Genomic DNA, 8,013 nt, shown 5'->3' on the forward strand with positions numbered 1-8,013 from the left:
GGTCACAGAGTTGTATTTTTTTTTAATTCTAAATGTATTTTACTTTTAGACAACCTATATATGGTATGCTTTTCTTTTTTTTTTTTCCTCAAAAACAATGCTTCCACTCCAAATAAATCATGGTCAAAATAAAGTGCTCAAGGTGACATCAGTTCCATTTGTCTTCAATGGTGTTGTGTGGATGACAAGTGGCAGCCAGTTACAATGACAGGTGATAGATCCAAAGCAATTGCCAAATCTGTTAACATTTTTCCACTTCTAAATGATCCTTAAAGAAAATCATATTTGGGGTCACATCATCTTCATGGTAGTCCAGTAGAGCCAGCATGCCATCTGGATTCATGTCCTCACAAATAATGAACTGGTGGTTTTTGAAATTAGCAAGGATGTGCTTGATTTGTTCTGCAGTCTGTCATAAAAGATTTTACTTTTTATGGTCTCTGTTCTTCCAGTTTGCCTTTGACTCATCTCATGTAATCTTTGATGTACTTCCTGTAGGCTTCTTTTGTGGAGCTGGTTTCTGGCAAGTGATGGTTCATGACGATAACAACAGCATCAATTACTGTGCTTTCTGTACCTTTACCCTTGGGGTCTTCAGTGGAAGCATTCTCACTAATGAGCAAGTCTTCAATGTTACCCTCTGTCCTACTGACTATCTTCCCCTCCACCTCCAGACACAGCCTGTCCCTGATCTCCAGAATCTTTGTAAAAGTCAGAGGATACCTCTTTGTGGCTGATGAGATCTCGGTAGGTAATCATGAAGTCGGTTGGAGGGAGTTGATGGTGCTCTAGCTTAGCAGGAGCCTGGAGCTCGGAGTGAGCTCTGTGCAGCTGGAGCAGAGCTCAGGTGGAAGTGGAGAGCAGGTGGCAAAACCAGAGTTGTATCTCTTAATGCCAGTGCCAGGGATATTGACTTCCAGGTCCTCTCTGTTGAACTGAAGGCATGGGAGATGGAGGAGAGGGTCACGGTTCCCTTCTGTAAGTTCTACCAGCAACTATCAAAACAACTCTGAGCACAGCATTGGCTGATGGACCACTTCCCCCAGCCAGTACCACCCTGGCAGGCGTGAGCACTGGCATGGCCTGGAAGGCATTGAAATCTTTCCCTCTGGTGACTCTGTATCATCAAGGGAGTGCAAGTAAGGTCCTGATAGTCAAATTATCTCTGATGGTAATTTCTAGAAATTACAAGTCTGACACAGGGTGCAAGCGAGCTGGATTAGCTGTCATTAGGTCACCTTCCTTCATGCTTTAACACTGACTCGAGGATTCTTAGCACACTAAGGAATCTTAGAGATAACAAACAAAACAGCTAACATCGAGGGGTGCTTATATTCCAGGCACTGTTCTAAGGGCTTTGCATAAAATGATCACCAAACATCCTCATTTTGCTAATAAGAACCTGTAGCACAGAGTGGCTAAACTAAGTTATCCAAGATCACTCAGCTGGTAGGTGGTTGATCCAAGATCAAAATTAGAGTCCTTGCTTTCTCCACTGTGCCATACTGCCTAGAAATAATCTAGGCAACATTCAACTCAAATGTCAAATGAGGCAACTACGACTGGAGAGAACGGAATTGTCCAATGTCACACAACTAGTTACTGAGAAAGCTAAAATTAGACCATCTTCTGATTCCCAGACCATGGCGTTTTCCGTAATACAATGGAGAAAGGAGAAAATTCCACTATTTGACAGCTGCCTATTCTACCCACTATGAAATGGAAGCAAAAATGATGAATGAGCGAGAAACAGAAGAGAACATCTAACTGAGCTCTGTATTTTATCTAAGTCTAGGACTTGATATAATTCCCCTTTTCTTTCTTTGGGGTTGCTTGAGCAAAGCTGACATAAATAGCTCTTTATGTTCTTCTAATACCGGAGGGCACCACACAGAGCAATAAGAGTATGCACCATCAGAAACAGTATGCAAATTTGAATGTGAAGAAAACTCATTCGATTCTCCATCTGTCTCCCTGTTTAATTACTTAGCCATAAATTAGCACTTTTTACTAGCTACATTCAGCAAATGTGATCAATTCACTGACTTTAATGTCAAAGAAGGAATATTTTTGACTTTCAAGTATTTAGCCTTTTAATTTACATTCACATTTTGAAATACAAATTAACTGTTGAAATCTACCCAAATACAATGTTGGAGGGTTTTTCTTTTCTGTCTTCTCATTAATGACATTTCTTTGATTGAATCATTGATGAGATGCTTTTTTGAAACTTGGTTGTTTCCCCTAAAGGGCAAGAAAAGAAAGCACTTTCAACATTTAAAAGAAATAATTAGGAAAAATATCAAGAACAGTGTGAACTCGGGGCCTTAAAGACGCAGTGCCTGTAAGCCTCCTCATATTTACTTACGGCCTAAGGCCACATCCTGCCATCTCTACAACTAACTTCAGTATGCACCAAGCCACCATCCAGGCCCAAATGGAAAACAGACAGGATGAGACAATTTTTGGTTATCTATATTCTTAGAATATCAGGGATGAGAACAGGCCCTCAGAAGTGGAAAGTGCTTAAGAAAATAGATAATAAAATAACCACATAAGTGTATATGCCTAAGTAGTACACTGATATCTTGCTGCTCCTTATTCCTTGCCGACAAAATTCCAATTTTATTTAGGAAGGTAATGTGCTCAGCTTCAGGCAATGGATCAGGATTGGTTAAAGCCAATCATGACAATCCTGTTCCCTAAGGTTCCAGTTCCTTTTCACCTACAGAGAGCCATGGGATACACTTCTAATTAACAAAAGATAATGGGAAGTCTTCTAGGGCTTCCTGGAAAGCTTCTATCTTCTCGATATAAGCTCTGGGGTGCTTCTCCCACCATTTCCTGTTGTGAATGTAGACATGATATTTGGAGTGGTGAAGCCATCTTGAGATCGTGAGAGAAAGACAAAAAGTACTGCAAGGATGCCAGCACTGAGATCTTTGAGTGCCTGAACTAATGCCAAGAGCCACCTACCTTTGGACTTCTATTGTGTGAAAAAAATAAACCTTCTGTTACATGCAACTGAATGCATTCCTAGCCTATATATATATATGTGTATATATATGAGCTGCAAAATATATTTAACTACAAAAGTGATAAAGTACATTCACAAAAGGGGAAAACTTACTGGAAATCTAAGAGCTAGTTCAATGTCTGCTTTCCAATTGAGCCTGTAAACACCCAGCTGGTCCAATTTCAGTTCCTCAATTGGATGCTGATTCATCAACCCACTAAGACAGTGGGTTCTAAAGTGTGGTCTCCAGGCTGGAACAAATGCAAGAGAGATATGTTGGTATTTTGAATGATGTGTTCAGCCAGCTCTGGGAGAAGATAGGCAATGAACATTCTGACTGGTTTGCCTGCTCCAACCTTACCATGTGTAGAGTGTTGAGAAGTTATTAAACCTCCTGGCTAAGGAGATTCAAGGTTAGCACCTCTGGAACCAGGTAAGGAGCCTTCCCAATAATTCTACTAGGCCAGGGAAAAAAAAAAAAACAGAGCTGTACCCAAAGTGATCTACAGATTCCAAGCACTCCCTGTCAAAATTGCAACAAACTGTTTTGCAAAAATAGAAAAACTGATCCTCACATTTATACAGAATTGCAAGGGGGCTCTGAATAGCTAAAATAATCTTTTTAAAAAAAGAACAAAATCAGAGGGCTCAAGTCCCAATTTCAAAACTTACTTATGAAACAAAAGTAATCAAAGCAATGTGGTACTGGCATAAGGATAGACATACAGACCAATGGAATAGAATTAAGAGTCCAAAAATAAATCCATGCATATATGGCCAATTGATTTTTGACAAGGATGCCAAGACCATTCAATAGGAAAATAACAGTCTCTTCAACAGATGGTGCTGGAACAACTGAATTTTCACATGTAAAAGAATGAATTGAAGTTGGACCCTTATCTTACACCATATAAAAAGGCTAACTCAAAATAGATCAATGACCTAAATATAACAGCTAAAACAATAAAACTCCTCAAAGGAAATATAGAGGTAAATTTCTGAGCCCTTGAATTTGGCAATGGCATCTTAGATATGGCACCAAAGACCCAAGCCACAAAAGAAAACATAAATAAACTAGACTTGATCAAAATCTGAAACTTTTGTTCATCAAAGAACATTACCAAGAAAGTGAAAAGACAGCCTACAGATTGGGAGAAAATATTTGCAAATTACTCATCTCACAAGGGTTTAGTATCCTATATAAAGAACCCCTATAAGTCAACAACAAAAAGACAAACAACTCAATTTAAAAATGTGCAAAGGACTTGAGTATACATTTCTCCGAAGAAGTTACATAAACAGTTAATAAGCCCATAAAAGATGCTCAATGTCATTAGTCATTAAGAAAATGTACACTAAAACCACAGTGAGATACCACTTCACACCTAATAGGATGGATGCCATTTTTAAAAATTGAAAAGAACAAATATTGTAGAGCATGTAAAGAAATTGAAACTTTCATACGTTGCTGGTAGGGATTTAAAATGGTGCAGGCTTTGTGGAAAACAGTTTAGTGGTTCCTCAAAAAACTAAACATAGAATTACCATATGACACAGTAATCCCATTCCTTACCTAAAAGAAGTGGAAACAGTGACTCAACCAGATACGTGTACACCAGTGGTCATTGCAGCATTATTCATAACAGTCAAAAGGTAGAAGAAACAACCTGTGTCCATCAACAGATGAATGGATAAACATGATATGGTCTATCCATACAATGAAATATTATTGAGCCAAAGAAAGGAATGAAGTTCTGACACATGCTACAACATAATCAAACCTTGAAAACATTATGCTAAGTGAAATAAGCCAGACACAAAAAGACAAATAACATATAACGCCATTTACTTGAGGTCCCTAGAGTAGGCAAATCCGTAAAGACAGAAAGTAGATTAGAGGTTATTGGGATCACAGGAGAGGGAATGGGGAGTTACTGTTTAATGGATATGGAAGTTCTGTTTAAGGTGATGAAAAAGTTTTAGAACCAGATAGGTAGTGTGACAGTTGCACAACATTGTGAATGTACTTAATGACACTTTAAAATGGTTAAAATGGATAATTTTATGTTATATATATTTTACTGCAATAAAAATAAATAAATATAAACAAACAAACAAAAGCAAGGTGCCCAAAAGCTGGGACCCAGAGCCCTGGCAAAAGGTATCACCTCCAACCTTTCGTTGTGGGTACTGTATTGGTCCATTCTTGCACTGCTATAGAGATACTGTCTGAAACTGGATAATTTATAAACAAAAGAGGTTTACTTGACTCACAGTTCCACATGGCTGGGGAGACCTCAGGAAACTTACAATCATGGCGGAAGGTAAAGGAGAAGCAAGTAACTTCTTCACAAGGTGGCAGGAAAGACAGAAGAGGCCAGGGGAAACTGGCATTTATAAAACCATCAGATCTCGTGAGAACTCCCTCACTATCACGGGAATAGCATCATGGAAACCACCCCCATGATCCACTCACTTCCCACCAGGTCTCTCAACACCTGAGGATCACAGTTCAAGATGAGATTTGGCTGGGAACACAAAGCCTAACCATATCAGCCACCTCTCTTGACGTTCTGCTCTTGTCTTCATGAGAATCCAAGGATTCCTGATCAAGAGCTCCGAGCTAATGCTTAGCTACAAGAATGGAGTGTCCTAAGGTTGCTGCCCTGAGGAAGTTATTGGAGTTTTTCCCTCCCTTTTCATTCATGATCATGATTAGTTATAATTGAGGTATTTTTCTCCTGGGCTTTCTTTCTGACAAGATCTACAGACCAATGTTTGAGAAGCACAAAAAGCACCATGGTTTAACCCCAAAATTGAGTCTAATCATGGAACCCTTCTCAATTTGTGTGGCTGAGTAATCCAAATGTCTGCTAACTAAACAGGCCCTATTCATATAACAGTAAAGGCTGTCCTTCCCCAACTTTCTTTTAAATTAATTAATCAACTAAGGTGTGTGTGGTGTTTTTTTTTTTTTAACTTTTATTTTAGGTTCAGGGGTACCTGTGCCTAGTAGGTGCAGGTTTGTCATAAAAGTAAATTGCGTATCACTGGTGTTTTGTTGACAGATTATTGCATTACCTGGTAAGACGCATAGTACCAAGTAGGTAGTTTTTTGATCTTCTCTCTCCTCCCACATTCCACCCTCAAACAGGCCCCGGTGTCTGTTGTTCCCTTCTTTGTATCCACATGTTCTCAATGTTTAGCTCCCACTTATAGGTGAGAACATGCAGTATTTGGTTTTCTGTGACTGTGTTAGTTCACTTAGGATAAGATCAGGCTTTTCAATACACAGTGCGTGTGCTCCATGGCTACTCAACTCAGTTGACTGGGGTACAAAAGTACATTATTAGAACTTTTATACTGATTTCTTATTTTTACCCTCTATTTTTACATATTTTTTGTAATGCCAATAATATATTAGTACAGTAGCATGCATCTTATATGTGTTATATAGTTATACGGTTCATCCTTGAATAACATGGAGGTTAGGAGGGCTGACCTCGCCGTACAGTCTAAAATCTGTGTATAACTTTCGATCCCCAAAAACTTAACTACCAGTAGCCTATGTGGACTGAAAACCTTACCAATAAAATAAACAGTTGATTAATACTAATTTTGTATGTTCTGTGTATTAGATGCTGTATTCTTACAATAAAGTAAGTTAGAGGAAAGAAAATGTTATGAAAATCATCAGAAAGAAAATATATTTACTATTCATTAAGTGGAAGTGAGTCATCATAAAGATCTTCATCCTCATCATCCTCACATTGAGCAGACTTAATGTAGAATCAATCAATTCCATAAAATGGACTATAATATCCCTGCCCCAAATTTTTCTTTACTGATAGAGGCACCTGAGCAGAAATGGTAAGACACCACTACTTTAGTACCTCTGGCGAGAAAGAGGGTGTGTTGCTCCCCGCTTTGACTAGGGCTTGCTTCAGCCAGCTTCCCTGCCTTCCTGCCTCCCAACTAAGGCTCTCAGTTCCCTCTCTGTGCACTCTCCCCGCAGACCCATCACCTCCTCACCCCCTTCTGGTCCAAGACCAGTTTGTGTAACAGATTTACTGGGGATTGGAGGGCCATTGAAGGGCATTATGATTTATAATGGTAAACAACTTAAATATGCAACATCACAGTTCTGAAAAGTTTCTTGTTTACTCCCACCACTGGGAACTTTGCTCAGCCCATGTTTTCCTCTGGTTCTGGCCTCCTACCAGGTCACCGGGCTTCTCCTCTCTCATGAGAGAGCCTCTTCCACTTTTAAGAAGCTTCTAGGCTGGGCATAATGGCTCATGCCTGTAATCCCAACACTTAGGGAGACCGGGAAGGAGCATCACTTGAGCCCAGGAGTTCAAGGCTACAGTGAGCTATGATCATACCACTGCCTCCAGCCTGGGTAGCAGAGCAAGACCTTGTTGAAGAAAGAAGAAGGAGGAGGAGAGGAAGAAGAAGAAAAAGCTTCTAGTAATTCTACATTCTTATTGCTTGATCATCTATAACAATGCAGTACTGTCTTGGCTCACATCTCCTCTTCCAAACTCTCGCCACAGAGGTGGACAACCAAAATCTGCCTACTAAGGTGTTCCCATAAACCAAAACAGCAGGGTTTTTTTGTTCCCCCGCCTCCCCAAGTGGATCCTACAGTCTTTCCAGACAGTGATTTCCAAAGTGTGGTCCAAGAGCCTGGAGTGCCTAAATCACATCAGTACTAATTATTTAAAACACAGGTCCCGGGGCCCCAGTCTAGTGCAACTGAATTCAGTGAAAGCTGAGGTTTAACCTAGGAATCTGCTCCTCCAGGTGATTCTGATGCACACTGAGATTTGAGAAGCACTGCACTGCAGGTAGATGACTCAACTTGCAGATAGTTATTGTTCTTTTAGTTACAGTTGATTTGATACTGAATGTGTGTGAGCAAATTGATCTTTTGCCCTGTCTTACCCATTCCTTTACTTGTGTTCTGACTATTTTTCCAAAACACATCTGGAACC

The 8,013-nt window shown here is 39.7% G+C and overlaps 1 pseudogene; it reads right to left on the minus strand.

Annotated features, from left to right (window-relative positions):
* Positions 1–241: 241 nt before the first annotated feature.
* On the minus strand, positions 242–759 carry LOC105520961 (annotated as a pseudogene).
* Positions 760–8,013: the final 7,254 nt, after the last annotated feature.

This window comes from Colobus angolensis, unplaced genomic scaffold (genome assembly GCF_000951035.1).
Source record: "Colobus angolensis palliatus isolate OR3802 unplaced genomic scaffold, Cang.pa_1.0 Scaffold390, whole genome shotgun sequence".
In the NCBI taxonomy this organism is placed as follows: domain Eukaryota; kingdom Metazoa; phylum Chordata; class Mammalia; order Primates; family Cercopithecidae; genus Colobus; species Colobus angolensis.